Source organism: Arachis ipaensis, chromosome B9 (genome assembly GCF_059453495.1).
Source record: "Arachis ipaensis isolate K30076 ecotype BB chromosome B9, ASM5945349v1, whole genome shotgun sequence".
In the NCBI taxonomy this organism is placed as follows: Eukaryota; Viridiplantae; Streptophyta; class Magnoliopsida; order Fabales; family Fabaceae; genus Arachis; species Arachis ipaensis.
In genome coordinates this window covers 147,646,276-147,662,603 of record NC_142444.1, presented here as the reverse complement: position 1 = coordinate 147,662,603, position 16,328 = coordinate 147,646,276, and the positions used below count along the sequence as shown (strand labels likewise).

The window sequence follows — 16,328 nt, the reverse complement described above, 5'->3', positions numbered from 1 at the left end:
GGCAACTTGCTCTTCAGTAACATCTTCATTCTCTTCACAAGAAGAATACTCATCAGAGCTCATGAATGGCATAAGGAGGTTCAATGGAATCTCTATGGTCTCTGGATGAGCCGCAGATTCCTTTGGTTCCTCAGAGGAAAACTCCTTGTTGATCACTGGACGTCCCAGGAGGTCTTCCTCACTGGGATTCACGTCCTCTTCCTCCCTTGTAGGTTTGGCCATGGTGATTAAATCAATGGCCTTGCACTCTCTCTTTGGATTTTCTTCTGTATTGCTTGGGAGAGTACTAGGAGGAATTTCAGTGACCCTTTTATTCAGCTGGCCCACTTGTGCCTCCAAATTCCTAATGGAGGACCGTGTTTCATTCATGAAACTTACAGTGGCCTTAGATAGATCAGAGACTATATTTGCTAAGCTAGATGGATTCTGCTCAGAACTCTCTGTCTGTTGCTGAGTGGATGATGGAAAAGGCTTGCTATTACTAAACCTGTTTCTTCCACCATTATTAAAGCCTTGTTGAGGATTTTGTTGATCATTCCATGAGAAATTTGGATGATTTCTCTATGAGGGATTATAGGTGTTTCCATAGGGTTCACCCATGTAATTCACCTCTGCTATTGCAGAGTTCTCAGGATCATAAGCTTCTTCTTCAGAAGATGCCTCTTTAGTACTGTTGGATGATTCCTTCAATCCATTCAGACTCTGAGAGATCATATTGACTTGCTGAGTCAATATTTTATTCTGAGCCAATATGGCATTCAGAGTATCAATTTCAAGAACTCCCTTCCTCATAGGCATCCCATTATTCATAGGATTCCTTTCAGAAGTGTACATGAACTGGTTATTTGCAACCATGTCAATGAGTTCTTGAGCTTCTGCAGGCGTTTTCTTTAGGTGAATGGATCCACCTGCAGAATGGTCCAGTGACATCTTTGATAGCTCAAATAGACCATCATAGAATATATCCAGGATGGTCCATTCTGAAAGCATGTCAGAAGGACACTTTTTGGTCAGTTCCTTGTATCTCTCTCAAGCTTCATAGAAGGATTCACCTTCTTTCTGTTTGAAGGTTTGAACATCCACTCTAAGCTTACTAAGCTTTTGAGGAGGAAAGAACTTGACTAAGAAAGTCGTGACCAGCTTATCCCAAGAGTTCATGCTATCCTTAGGTTGAAAGTCCAACCATATTCTAGCTCTGTCTCTTACAGCAAATGGGAAAAGCATAAGCCTGTAGACCTTGGGATCAACCCCATTGGTCTTAACAGTATCATAGATCTGCAAGAATTCAGTTAAGAACTGAAAAGGATCTTCGGATGGAAGTCCATGAAACTTTCAGTTCTGTTGCATCAGAGAAACTAATTGAGGTTTAAGCTCAAAATTGTTTGCTCCAATGGCAGGGATTGAGATGCTTCTTCGATGTAAATTGGAATTTGGTGCAGTAAAGTCACCAAGCATTTTCCTTGCATTGTTATTATTTTCGGCCATGTCTTCTTTTTCAAGATTCTCTGTAAGGTTTTCTCTGGATTGTTGTATTTTAGCTTCTCTTAGTTTCTTCTTCAGAGTCCTTTCAGGTTCAGGGTCTGCTTCAACAAGAATGTTCTTGTCCTTGTTCCTGCTCATATGAAAAAGAAGAGAACACAAAAGAAAATATGGAATCCTCTATGTCACAGTATAGAGATTCCTTATGCAAGTATAAGAAGATAAGAATATAAGAAGGAGAAGAGGAAAAACTCGAACACAGAGAGGGAGATGGGGTTCGAATTTTAGGTGGAAGAGAAGTGTTAGTAGATGAATAAATAATTAGAAGGAGATGAGGAAGAGAAGAATTCGAAAATAAAATAAAATAAAATTAAAATTTAAAGTTAAAGATTCGAAAATTAAAAATTGAAATCAAATTAAATTAAAATTAAAACAATTAGTTAATTAAAAAAGAAATTTGAAAAAGAGGGAATGGATTTTCGAAAATTAGAGAGAGAGAGAGAGTTAGTTAGTTAGGTAGTTTTGAAAAAGATAAGAATCAAATAAGAAGTAAAGTGGTTAATTGAAAAAAGATTTGAAAATCAAATTTGAAAAGATAAGAAGTTAGAAAAGATTTTGAAATTAAATTTTGAAAAGGATGTGATTGAAATTTATTTTGAAAAAGATTTGAAAAAGAAATTTAAAAAGATTTGATTTTGAAAATTAAAGTTGATTACTTGACTAACAAGTAACAAAAAGATATGATTTTAAAATTTAAAGATTGAACCTTTCTTATTAGGCAAGTAACAAACTTAATATTTTTGAATCAATCACATTAATTGTTAGCATTGAATTCTAAAATATGAAATAAAGATAAGAAAAAGATTTTTGAAAATTAATTTGAAATTTTTGAAAATAATAGAAAGAAAATGAAAAAGATTTGATTTTTGAAAAAGATTTGAAAAAGATAGGATTTTTAAATTGAAAATTTGATTTGACTCATAAGAAACAACTAGATTTTAAAAAGTTTTGAAAAAGTCAACTCAAATATTCGAATTTTATGAGTGAAATAAGGGAAAGATATTTGTTTGATTTTTGAATTTTTAATGAAGAAAGAGAAAAATAATGAAAAGACTCAAAACATGAAAATCATGAATCAAATCACACAATGCATGCAAGAACACTATGAATTTCAAGATGAACACCAAGAACACTTTGAAGATCATGATGAACACCAAGAACTTATTTTTGAAAAATTTTTAAGAAAAGAAAAATATGCAAGACACCAAACTTAGAAATTTTCAATATTTAGACTCTAACAAATTAAAAATGCATATGAGAAACAACAAAAGACACAAAACAAGAGAATATGAAGATCAAACAAGAAGACTTGTCAAGAACAACTTGAAGATCATGAAGAATGCAATGCATGAATTTTCGACAAATGCAAGAAGGGAATAAACATGCAATTGACACCAAACTTAAAAATTGACTCAAGACTCAAACAAGAAACACAAAAATATTTTTGATTTTATGATTTTATGAATTTTTTTGGTATTTTTCGAAAATTATTTGAAAAAGAAAAATAAGGATTTCAAAATTTTTAATAAGAATTCTAGGAATCTGCAATGTTAGTTTAAAGCTCCGGTCCAGGAATTAGATATGGCTCACTTGCCAGCCAAGCTTTCAGTGAAAGCTCCGGTCCAAAACACTAGACATGGCCAACGGCCAGCCAAGTTTCAGCAGGATATTACATGCATTGAAGTGATTAGTTGAAGCCTCAGTCCAAAAGAATTTAGACATGGCTTTACAACCGGCCTGGCTTCAACGTGCTTCATGAAACTCTAGAATTCATTCTTAAAAATTCTGAAGAAAATTATATTTTTGAAAATATTTTTTTTATATTTTTTTTGAAATTAAGAATAATAAAAACAAAAAGCTTAAAATTAAAATAAAATTACCCAATCTGAGCAACAAGATGAACCGTCAGTTGTCCAAACTCGAACAATCCCCAGCAACGGCGCCAAAAACTTGGTGTGTGAAATCGTGATCATTCCTTCCTTGGTAACGGCGCTAAAAACTCAATGCGCACGTTCATGTTCTTAATTCTGTTTCACAACTTCGTACAACTAACCAGCAAGTGCACTGGGTCGTCCAAGTAATAAACCTTACGTGAGTAAGGGTCGATCTCACGGAGATTGTCGGCTTGAAGCAAGCTATGGTCACCTTGTAAATCTCAGTCAGGCGGATTCAACTGATTTTATGAATTGATAAGTAAAAGATAAATAAAATATAAAATAGGATAGTGGTACTTATGTAATTCATTGGTGAGAATTTCAGATAAGCGTATAGAGATGCTTTCGTCCCTCTGAACCTCTGCTTTCCTGCTGTCTTCATCCAATCCTTCCTACTCCTTTCCATAGCAAGCTGTATGTTGGGTATCACCGTTGTCAATGGCTACTTCCCGTCCTCTCAGTGAAAATGGTCCAAGATGCTCTGTCACGGCACGGCTATTCATCTGTCGATTCTCGATCATACTGGAATAGGATCCATTGATCCTTTTGCGTTTGTCACTACGCCCAGCACTCGCGAGTTTGAAGCTCGTCACAGCCATCCCTTCCCAGATCCTACTCGGAATACCACAGACAAGGTTTAGACTTTCCGGATCTCAAGGACTACAGATGCTGTTGGATTCTAACCCTCCTGCACTCGAAATAGATTTTCTCGAGCTACAGAAGCCCAATTGGCTCGCTCTAAATTGCGTTGGAAAATAGACATCCTGGGCTTTCCAGAAATATATAATAGTTTATGCTTTGCTTGAGATTTGATGGCCCAAACTGGCGTTCAAAGTCAGCCTAAAACTTTCTGGCGTAAAACGCCAGAACTGGCACCTTTTTCGGCGTTAAACGCCCATTTTGGCACCCAGGGTGGCGTTTAACGCCAACTTTGAGCATATGCACGTGAAAGCTTGGAAGCTCAGCCCAGACACGCACCAAGTGGGTCTCGAAAGTGGATTTCTGCACTATCTGCACTTAGTTACTCATTTTCTGTAAACCTAAGTCACTAGTCTAGTATAAAAACTACTTTTAGAGATTCATTTTGTACCTCATGACATTTTAAACTTCATATTGTATCTTCTACGGCATGAGTCTCTAAACCCCATAGGTGGGGGTGAGGAGCTCTGCTGTGTTTCAATGGATTAATGCAATTACTACTGTTTTCTATTCAATCACGCTTGATTCTATTCTAAGATACTCACTCGTACTTCAATATAGAGAATATGATGATCCGTGATACTCATCATTATCCTCAACCTATGAATGCGTGCCTGACAACCACTCCCGTTCTATCTGAGCTCAACGTAGTCATTGGGCGACAGCTTGAGTGCGTATCTCTTGGGTTTCTAATCCACGGACCGAGTCCGGAGGTTAGAACCTTCGTGGTATAGGCTAGAATCGATTGACAGCATTCCTGGGATCCGGAAAGTCTAAACCTTGTCTGTGGTATAATGAGTAGGATCCGGGAAGGGATGACTGTAACGAGCTTCAAACCTGCGAATGTTGGGTGCGGTGACAGTGTGCAAAAAGACAAGGGTCTTATTCCGACACTAGTGGGAACCGACAGATGATTAGCCGTGCAATAGCTGTACATGGTATTTTTCATCCGAGACGAGAAATCCGACAGTTGATTAGCCGTGCAGAGATCGTACCTGGTATTTTTCATCCGAGAAGATCATAAAGCTTGCCATTGAAGAAAGCCATGCGTGTTTGGAGAAGAAAGCAGTAGGAAAGTAGAGATTCAAAGGACAGAGCATCTCTGTAACCTCAGCCTGTTTCACATTACTGAATCACAAGTACTGTTTATTTCATGTTATTTATTTTTCATAAAAATACAATCACTCTTATCATTAATCTCCTGACTAAGATTTACAAAATAACCATAGCTTGCTTCAAGCCGACAATCTCCGTGGGATCGACCCTTACTCACGTAAGGTATTACTTGGACGACCCAGTGCACTTGCTGGTTAGTTGTGTGGAGTTGTGAAAAGTGTGAATCACGATTTTCCACACCAAGTTTTTGGCGCCGTTGCCGGGGATTGTTCGAGTTTGGACAACTGACGGTTTATTTTGTTGCTTAGATTAAGAAAAATTTATCTTTTTGGTTTAGAGTCACTAAAATTGAGTCTTCTATTATTGTTTTTAGTTAAAATTTTAAAATCTTTATTTTCTCTTTCTAAATTATTTTCAAAAATTAAAAAAAAATAAAAAGCTCATAATTTAGTCTTCTGTTTGAATTTAGTTTCATGTTTTAAGTTTGGTGTCAATTGCATGATTTTATTTTTCTTTTAATTTTTCGAATTATATGTTCTTAGTTCTTTCTTAATCTTTAAGTTCTTGTTTATTTTCCTTGTTTGATCTTTAGTTTTTCTTGTTTTGTGTCTTTCCTTGTTTTTCTTGTGCATTTTTGAATTATTAGTGTCCAAAGTATAAAAATTTTTAAGTTTGGTGTCCTTTTTGTTTTTATTTTCTTTAAAATTTCCAAAATTTGTTCTTGCTGTTTGTTCCAAGGATTATCTAAAACTGGAGGTCGATCTCGGTCGAGATCTTCTGTACCGGTCGGTGCCGATGTGTCCGACTGGTGAGTGGCGGCCGGAGCTGTCGTGTCCAACTTGTTGGCTGGCTACACTGCTGATCCTTGGTCACCGGAGGGTGGGGGGTACCTGCAAGAGACTCCGATGCTTAAGTTAGCATGGGTATTAAACAGGTTTTTAGTAGAATCAGAGTATGAGTTATACCTGGGTGCTCTAGTGTATTTATAGTGGTTGTAGAGTGACCTTTCTAGATAAGATAAGTTAGTTATCTTATCTTATCTTTATCTTTGAGTTGAGGTCAGCTTATCTTCAAGGGAACCGCCCTTATCTCTATAGGCTTAGACGGCCTGTGGATTTGGGTCGTGTTCCTCTATTTGGGCCCTTTATTGAATTTTTCTGTCGATTTGGCCGACCTCTTTGAGAAGAGGTCGAATAGCCTGACCTGAAGAGGTCGGTCGCTTTGTCGCCGATCATCCCAGGTCGGATAGCTCGACCCAGGGTATGAACAGTGCCCCTACTTGAGCTCGGTCTTCTCTTTTTTTTTCTTGAGGTCGAGTCCTTGACTTCGGTCCTTCTCTAGTGAAGCCGAACTCAAGCATTTTGTCGATTTCTTCCTTTGTAGAACCTTTTTGAATGTAGAACATTTTTTCCTTTAAAGGCGTGCGCTTCTGTATTAGCGCTTTGTTCTAGGGAACGTGCGAAGGTTTAATACCTTCATTAATTGGTATTAATTTCCCCGTTTTCCTTGGCTTTATTTTGAATTTTTGCTTCCTCAAAAAATGGTTTTTCTTCCTCGTTCTTCTTTGTAACTTCTTCTTTTACTTTATCACTTTTTGCCTGAGCTTTGTCTTTGCTTTGCGGCATCATTCGGCGATTTTCTGGGCGATTCTGTTTTTGAAGCTTCTTTCTTCATTTTAGGTTGGTTCTTTCTTCCTTTCCTTCTACGTCATTTTTTTTGCCTGATGGTGAGAAAGTTTTGATTTTGCTTTGAGAAAGTTTGGATCTTTCTGCTTTTGCTGTGTCTAGTTATTGTCGTAATGCGTGCTCTGAAGTTTCTTCACCCTTTTGTATGAATCTTTTCGTCTTTCCTATTGCTTTGACGCTCTTAGGGATTTTGCATGTTATCACTATTTTCATTTGTGCTTTTGATGATAATTTGTTTGATTCTGGAGAAAAGGCTGTGTCTTTGACGATCCTCTGCTTGGCATGTTTGGTGTTGTCGAAGCTTTTTGCTGATAGACTGTAAAAAGATAGTGGCTTTGATGACTTTTGTACTTTTTTGTGTTTTGTGTTTCTCCTATGAAAATGCTTGCTGTTTGAAATCTTCTTTTCTTGTTTGGGGGATGTCGAGTCATAAGCTGTAGATTTTTCCTGAAACCTTGCTTTGTTACTGCCTCCAAAGGATGCCCCAGGACTTTGGTTTGAGTCTTGGGGTTTTCCTTTTCTGTTTGTTCTTCTGTATACTAGTCGAGTTATTTTTCCCCTCGTCCGAGATGTTTTTTGGTAATCCCATCTTCTTTTCTTATTGTAGGATTAGTTGGCCTCATGTTTTCTCGCAATAACATTGTAGAGATGTCTTCTAAAGTTCCCGAGGGGATGTCTGATTGGTTGGACTCTCTTGTCTTGATGTGTGTCTCTGTGGTGGATGCTGATTTTTTTGTAGAGCTGAGGAAACGTCATAGGATTTGTGGTAGCAGCGCCTGGGAGAGGGATTATGAACTTGTGGCGCCTGGTTCTGATGAGAGGGTTTGTTTTCCTACTTTGGTCGAGGGGGGGCGTCCTTTTTTCTATGCCTATGAATATTTCTTCAGCCAGTTGGACATTACCTTTCCTTTTACTGCTTTCAAAATCGATTTGTTGTGGTCTTGTAATATTGTCCCATCCCAGCTTCATCCGAATTCCTGGGGTTTTATCAAGATTTTTCAGCTGCTTTGCCAAGAGTTAGGCATAACACCTTCCCAAACTTTTTTCCTCTATCTTTTTGTATCTGCCAAGCCTGGAGGTTCCTCCAAAAAGAAAGCTTCCTGGGTTTCTTTCAGGTCAGCCCAGGGGCATAAAATTTTTGCCATGTATGATGAGTCTTTTAAAGATTTTAAGAATTATTTCTTCCGAGTCCGTGCTGTTGAGGGGGTCTGCCCCTTTTTTCTTGATGAGAATGACGAGCCTGCTATCCCTCTAGAGTGGCAAAAGAATGTGAGAGTGTCTCGCTATACATGGGAGATGCTTGATGAGGTTGAGCGGGCTTTTGTAGTTGTTCTTGAAGATTTGTGGGGGGAACCACCCCATCTGGATACAAAAAAATTTTTGAGTGATCCATCTTTGGCTCGAACTACTTTGGGTATTGTCTGACTTGTTTCTGTACTTGTTTCTTAGTTTTGCTTCTTCTAGAGAGTAACTTATCACTATGGTTGATTCTGTATTTTCAGAGATGTCGAAAAACAATGATTCCATGAAGGCCTTTAAGAAGGCAAAGAAGGCTGCAACTGCTCAAAATATTTCGGCCAAAGTGGCGGGAGAGGGGTCTTCTCAAGTTTCGGTGAAGCTGCCCGTGCCGAGTTCTCCTGGGCCGAGGAAGGTGATCCCTACTCCTCGAGTTCGTCCGGCTGACCCTCCACAAACTTCTGTCGCCACTTCTGGTGCTCTTTCCAGCAAAAAACAAAAAACAATTGAGCCTTTCAACCTTGACGCTCCTGACTTTGATGCGGTGGAGTTTGTTGACCAACAGATCGGTCCTTATGGTGCCCTCCCCATGGATGATGTTTCGCTCCTTCGCCATTTAGATTTTATAACTCGGAGCAGCATCAAGATGGCCCATATGGGGGTTGCCCTGTATCGGACTACTCAAAATCTTCCTCTTCATGCCACCAAAGCCTTTATGGAGGAGGCTAAACAAGAGTTTGATAGGATGAAGGGCTTGAAGGAGGATCTTGAGGTGAAGGTGGCCAAACTGGAGAAGGATCTGAAGAATGAGAAGGCGAGGTCCTTTGCTCTGGCGGCTTCTGTGCGGTTGGCCGAGGACACGGCATTGAGGCATAAAGACAGCTACGTCACAGCCGATCGGGAAGGGATGCGTTTGAAGGAGGAGTTGGAGAACGCCCGAGCTGATTACTCTGGATAATGTTGTGAGGGATGGTAAGATTGTCCCTGATGACCAGGATGATGACGATGTCGATCCTTCCCCTGTGCCTTCTGCCAAGGTGTCAGCTTCTATAGCTCTTCTCGCTGGGATCGTTCATCCAGAGTTAGATCCTGATTGTCAAATTCTGAATAGGGACGACGGTACAGTAGATGCTGTGCCTCTCCAAGCTTGCCCTCCTTCACCTCGGACTGATGCTGCCGAGTAGTCTTCTAATCTTAGCTGAATTTTCTTGGATATTTGTGTAGATAGCCCGGCTTGTGGGCTTTTAAACTCTTTATTTGGTAGTTTAAATATTTTGCTTGACTGTTGATACTCCTTCTGGTTTCTTGTTCAGCAACTTTTGATTTTGAAAAAACAACAAGTAGCTTTCAAGCTTTTGGGCCTGACCCTGAAGCTTGTTATAATATTGTATTTTATATCATGCTTGTTTGCACTTGTCTTGGCATCTTTCTGGGTTTTGAGAATGCTGAAGCCTTGCTGCTTGGCCTCTTTGAATTACTTTGTGTTTATTGCTTGTAGCTTGGATCCTTTGAGGTTGTGGATGTGTGGACCCCACTGGTATTTCGGTTTTCCGGCTCTTGTATTTATTTCTAGCAATCCATAACCGATTTCTTTACGTTGGTCTTTTTCCCGTTGTTTTTGTAGTCCTCTTTTTTGGACCTTTGTCAGGTCTCTTTCAGGGACTACTTTTATAACTTGTTGGTTGTAGGAGATCGACTTCTTTGCGTCGTCTTTTTCCAAGTTATTTTGTAATCCTCTTTCTTGGACCTTTGTCAGGTCTCTTTCAGGGATTACTTATATAACTTGTTTGTAGGAGGTCGACTTCTTCATGTCGTCCTTTTCTAAGTTATTTTTGTAATCCTCTTTCTTGGACCTTTGTTGGGTCTCTTTCAAGGATTACTTATATAACTTGTTTGTAGGAGGTCGACTTCTTCATGTCGTCCTCTTCTAAGTTATTTTTGTAATCCTCTTTCTTGGACCTTTGTCAGGTCTCTTTCAGGGATTACTTATATAACTTGTTTGTAGGAGGTCGACTTCTTCATGTCGTCCTCTTTTAAGTTATTTTTGTAATCCTCTTTCTTGGACCTTTGTCAGGTCTCTTTCAGGGATTACTTATATAACTTGTCCGCTGTAGGAGACCGACTTCTTTATGTCGATCTCTTCTAAGTTATTTTTGTAATCCTCTTTCTTGGACCTTTGTCAGGTCTCTTTCAGGGATTACTTATATAACTTATTTTTGTAGGAGACCGACTTCATTAGGTCAATCTCTTCTAAGTTATAGAAATTCCTCTTTTATAGGGTTGGCCAGACCTCTTTCCAGGGATTTGATGATAACTTGGGTTGACTCGGCCTGACTTCTTAACGTCGGCCAGTCTTTAAGTTATTATTTAGCAATCCATAAGACCTCGTCAGGTTCTTTTTCCGGATCACTTTCGATAACTTCTTGCATTATTCTGTGTTCATCTTTGCCGATTTGTAGAAGGTGGTTTCTATCTTTGTTTGTTCGACCTTTAGATGAATCGCGTTTTCATCTCTATTGATCTTTATCGTGATCGTGCAGTGAATCTGTTTTTCACTTTCTGCCGATCTGTTGCTTTATAATCGGACGATGAATACTTCAGATTAATGCGTCTTGAGAATTTGTAGAATATCTAAAAATATATTTTATTCAAAAGCAAGTGCAAATATATACATGCGGGAGTTTTTCATCCCTTTAAATCGGATAATTTATGGATCTCGACTTGGTGCCTCATTAAAAAACTTTTTCAGGAAAAAGAGTGCCTCTGAGATCTTTTACCTTCTCTAGCTATAGTACCTTCTTAGGTTGCAGGCATGCCATGATCTGGGAAGCTCTCGTCCATCGAGTTCGGATAGTCTGTAGTAGCCCTTTCCAAGTACTTCTATGACTCGGTAGGGTTCCAGTTTGCTGCCAGCTTTCCTTCTCCGGGTCGAGTTATTCCAATATCATTTTGGATTAGGATGAGATCATTCTTAGCGAAACCTCTTGGCACTACACTTTGATTATATCTCGAAGCCGTTCGTCGCTTTAGCACTTCTTCCCTGATCCGGGCACTTTCTTGGATTTCCGGAAGTAGGTCAAGCTCTTCTCTTTGAAGTTGAGAATTGGCTTCTTCATTGTAGTGGACTACTCTAGGCGACCCTTCCTCGACCTCTACTGGGATCATTGCCTCCACTCCGTATGCTAGTCAAAATGGTGATTCGTTTGTGGTGGAATGTGGCGTTGTTCGATACGCCCATAGGACTTGTGGAAGTTCTTCGGCCCAAGCTCCCTTTGCAGCTTGTAGTCTCCGTTTCAACCCAGCCAATATGACTTTGTTGGCAGCTTCGGCCTGTCCATTGGCTTGAGGATGTTCGACGGAGGTGAACTGGTGTTTTATGTTCAAATTGACTACTAACTTTCTGAAGCCTGCATCTGTGTATCGGGTGCCATTGTCTGTGGTGATGGAATATGGAACCCCGAACCTTGTGACAATGTTCCTATATAGAAATTTTCGGCTTCTTTGAGCAGTGGCGTTGGCTAGGGGCTCTGCCTCGGTCCACTTTGTGAAATAGTCTACCCCTACTATGAGGAATTTGACTTGTCCTGATCCCTGGGGGAAAAGTCCGAGGAGATCAAGTCCCCATTTTGCAAATGGCCAAGGTGAGGTTACGCTGATGAGCTCTTCTGGCGGGGTGATGTGAAAGTTGGCATGTTTCTGACATGGTGGGCATGTCCTTACATACTCTGTAGCTTCTTTTTGTAGAGTTGGCCAATAAAATCCCGCCCGGAGTACTTTTTTGGTGAGAGCTTGTGCTCCGAGATGATTACCACAAATGCCACTGTGTACTTCCTCTAAAACTTCCCTTGTGTTGGAGGTCGGCACACATTTTAATAGTGGTATTAAAATCCCTCTTTTATATAGGGTGTTGTTTATGATAGTGTAGTACTGAGCCTCTCATTTTAACCTCTTTGCCTCCTTTTCATCTGTGGGGAGTGTTTCTGTTTTGAGGTAATTAATTATGGGAGTCATCCAATCATGATTCTGACTTGTTATGGCTAGGACTTTTTCCTCTTCCGAGATTGACGGGTTCTGTAGCATTTCCTAGATGAGGCTTCTATTGTTGCCCTCTGGTTTGGTGCTGGCTAGTTTTGAGAGTGCGTCAGCTCGGGCATTTTGTTCACGGGTGTTCCGAGGGTTACCTGAAACTGGAGGTCGATCTCGAATGAGATCTTCGGTACGGGTCGGAGACACCGTGTCCGGCTGGCTGATGGCGGCCGGAGCTGTCGTGTCCGACTCGTTGGACTTGCCACACTGCTGATCCTTGGCCACCGGAGGGTGGGGGTACCTGCAAGAGACTTCAATGCTTAAGTTAGCACGGGTATTAAGCAGGTTTTATGTAGGATCAGAGTATGAGTTATACATGGGTGCTCCAGTGTATTTATCGTAGTGTGGGCTGACCTTTCTGATAAGATAAGTTGGTCATCTTATCTTATCTTATCTTTGGTGAAGTCAGCTTATCTTCAAGGGAACCGCCTTTATCTCTATAGGCTTGGATTGCCTTTAGATTTAGGTCGTGTTCCTCTATTTGGGCCCTTTATTGGGCTTTCCTGTCGATTTGGCCGAGCTCTTTAGAAGAGGTCGGTCGCTTTGTCGCCAATCATCCCGGGTCGGGTAGCTCGACCCAGGGTATGAACAGCGGGGTATGTGGCAGATCTTGTATTCCCCGAGATGTTCGAGCTGTTCCTTTATTTTATCCAAATACTTTTTCATGGTGGGATCTTTGGCTTGGTAGCTCCCTGTTATTTGTGAGGTGACTACTTGTGAATCGCTGAAGATGTTGAGTTTTTGAGCTCCAACCTCCTTAGCCAGCTTCAAGCCAGCTAGCAACGCTTCATATTCTGCCTGGTTATTTGAGGCCGGGAACCCAAATATGAGGGAAAGCTTAACTTGGGTACCTTGGTTGCTTTCTATTATCACACCTGCGCCGCTTCCAGTCTTATTCGAGGACCCATCTACATAGAGATTCCATTCTGTGGGGGTTTCCAGGGTACCTGTGAATTCTGCAACGAAGTCGGCCAAGTACTGTGATTTGATGGCTGTCCGATCTTCATAGTGGAAGTCAAACTCGGATAACTCGACTGCCCATTGTAGAATTCTGTCTGCTAGATCTATTTTCTGTAATATCCCTTTTATGGGCTGGTCGGTTCGAACCTTAATAGTGTGAGCCTGGAAGTATGGGCGAAGCCGTCGAGATGTCAGTATGAGAGTATAGGCGAACTTTTATATTTTTTAGTAGTTCAGCTCGGATCCCTGTAGTGATTTATTAATGAAGTATACAGGTTGTTGCCCTTTGTCGTCCTCTCGAGCCAGTGCTGAGGCTACTGCCCGACTTCCTACCGCAAGGTACAATACGAGTGGTTCTTCCTCCCGTGGTCGAGTTAGGATAGGTGGTCATCCCAGGAAACTTTTGAAGTCCTAGAAGGCTTGCTCGCATTCCATTGTCCATTCAAACTTCTTTGCTTTCCTTAAAGTGGCATAGAAGGGGAGAGATCTTATCGCTGATCCTGCTAAGAATCTGGATAAGGCTGCTAATCTCCCGTTGAGTTGTTGTACCTCTTTGACACAAGTTGGGCTCTTCATGTTGAGTATAGCCTGGAATTTGTCTGGATTTGCTTCAATTCCTCTTTGTGTGAGCATGAAACCTAAGAATTTGCCTGCTTCTACTGCAAAGGTGCATTTTGCGGGATTGAGTCGCATGTCATGCTTCCTTATAGTGTCGAACACTTGGGCCAGGTTAGACAATAATGTCTCTTCGCTTTGTGTCTTTATTAACATGTCGTCCACGTAGACCTCCATGATTTTTCCTATATGATCTGAAAAGACTTTATTCATTAGCCTTTGATAAGTAGCTCCCACATTCTTGAGACCAAAAGGCATCACAATGTAGCAGTAATTTGCCTTTGGTGTTAAAAACGAGGTATTTTCTTGATCTGCTGGATACATGGGGATTTGATTGTATCCGGAGTATGCGTCCATAAATGAGAGGTATCTATATCCGGATGAAGCATCTACCAGAGCGTCGATACTTGGGAGTGGGTAAGGATCTTTTGGGCAGGCTTTGTTGAGATCGGTGTAGTCGGTGCACATTCGCCATTTCCCATTTGATTTTTTCACCAAGACGACGTTAGCTAGCCATAGTGGGTACTTGTCTTCTCTTATGAATCCTGCCTCCAGTAGTGCTTGTACCTGTTCTTCCACAGCTTGGGATCGTTCTGGTCCAAGTTTTCTTCGTTTCTGCTATACCGGCCAAGATCTTGGATAAACTGCCAACTTGTGACACATTAGCTTCGGGGTCTATGCCTGGCATGTCTGTAGCTTTCCATGCGAAGAGATCGACATTATCTCGTAAGAACTGTACTAGAAATTCTTTTGCATTTCCTTTTAGGATCGTGCTAATATTAGTTGTTTTGTCTAAGGTGTCTCCAATCTGAACTTTCTCTACTTCACCTTTGGGCTGTGGACGGAGTTCTTCTCGTCTCTGAACTCCACCAAGCTCAATTGTATGGAACTCTTCTCTTCTGCCTCTGAGGTTTAGACTTTTGTTATAACAGCGGCGTGCCATCTTTTGATCTGCTTTTATCGTAGCTATCCCTTCTGTGGTTGGGAATTTCATGCATAGATGTGGAGTCAAGACTATGCGCCGAGTTGATTTAGTGTTGTCCGACCTATTAAGGCATTGTAGGCTGAACTCACGTCGACCACGATGTAGTCTATCTTGAGTGTTCTGGATTGGTTCCTTTTTCCGAAGGTTGTATGTAGTGACACGTATCCCAGTGGTTGTACTGGGGTATCGCCCAGTCCGAACAGGCTATTCGGGTATGCTCTAAGCTCCTTTTCTTCTAAGCCGAGCTTGTCGAAGGCAGTTTTGAATAAGATGTCGGTGGAGCTCCCTTGGTCTATTATTGTGCGGTGGAGATTGGCGTTCGCCAGTATGATGGTGATGACCATGGGATCGTCGTGTCCTGAGATGACACCGGATGCATCTTCTTTGGTGAATGTGATTGCAGGGATGTCGGGTGCTTCCTCCTTCCCTTCGACATGATATACTTCTTTGAGATATCTTTTGCGGGATGACTTGGAGATTCCTCCTCCTACAAATCCTTCGTGTATCATGTGGACATCTCTTTCTGGCGTACGAGGTGATCGCTCAGCTCGTCCAACATCTTCATCCCTTCGTCTTTTTCTTTGCTCATCATCTCGGATGGCTAGGTACCGATTTAGTTTTCCTTCTCTTACTAATTTTTCTATGATATTTTTTAAATCGAAACATTCGTTGGTGGAATGTCCTCGGACCCGATGATATTCACAGTATTCGTTTCGATTTCCTCCTCTTCTTTTGCCTTTGAGTGGTCGAGCTGGGGGTATCATTTCTGTGTTATAGACTTCTTTGTAAATATCCACCAGGGACACCCGAAGAGGGGTGTAATTATGGTACTTTTTTATTTTTTTCCCCCGTTCGATCTTCCTTCTTCTTGGATTCTTTATCTTTATCTCGGTAGGTGAAACCAGATTTCGAGGCTTCCCCAGGTCGGGAATTTTCTTCCATGTTGATGTACTTCTCTGCCCACTCTTGCACTTCATCCAGAGATGTGGGTATTTCTTTGATATAGATTGGCTGAAAGGTCCCTCTCGTAGGCCGTTGATGAGGCCCATGACGGCAGCCTTTGTTGGCAAGCTTTGTATATCCAGGCATATTTTGTTGAATCTTTCCATGTAGTTGCGAAGACTTTCCCGATCTCCTTGCCTGATTCCTAGTAGACTGGGGGTGTGCTTGGCCTTGTCTTTTTGGATGGAGAATCTGGCCAAGAAATTTTTGGCTAGGTCGTCAAAGCTTGAGATGGACTTAGGAGGTAAGTTGTCGAACCATCTAATTGCTGTCTTCGTGAGAGTCGTTGGAAAAGCCTTGCAGCGAACAGCGTCTGAGGCGTCGGTGAGGTACATTCTGCTTCTGAAGTTGCTAAGGTGATGGTTGGGATCTGTAGTGCCATCATACAAAGTCATATCCGGGAGTTTGAAGTCCTTAGGAATTTTAGTTTTCATGATTTTCCTAGTGAATGGATCTTGATCTCTGTGTGAA

The 16,328-nt window shown here is 41.0% G+C and overlaps 1 non-coding gene across 1 annotated transcript; it reads left to right on the top strand.

The window, feature by feature from the left end:
* Window positions 1–984: 984 nt before the first annotated feature.
* On the top strand, window positions 985–1,092 carry LOC148546724 (small nucleolar RNA R71). Its single transcript, XR_015901281.1, has one exon. It is a non-coding gene; the product is annotated as a small nucleolar RNA R71 (small nucleolar RNA).
* Window positions 1,093–16,328: the final 15,236 nt, after the last annotated feature.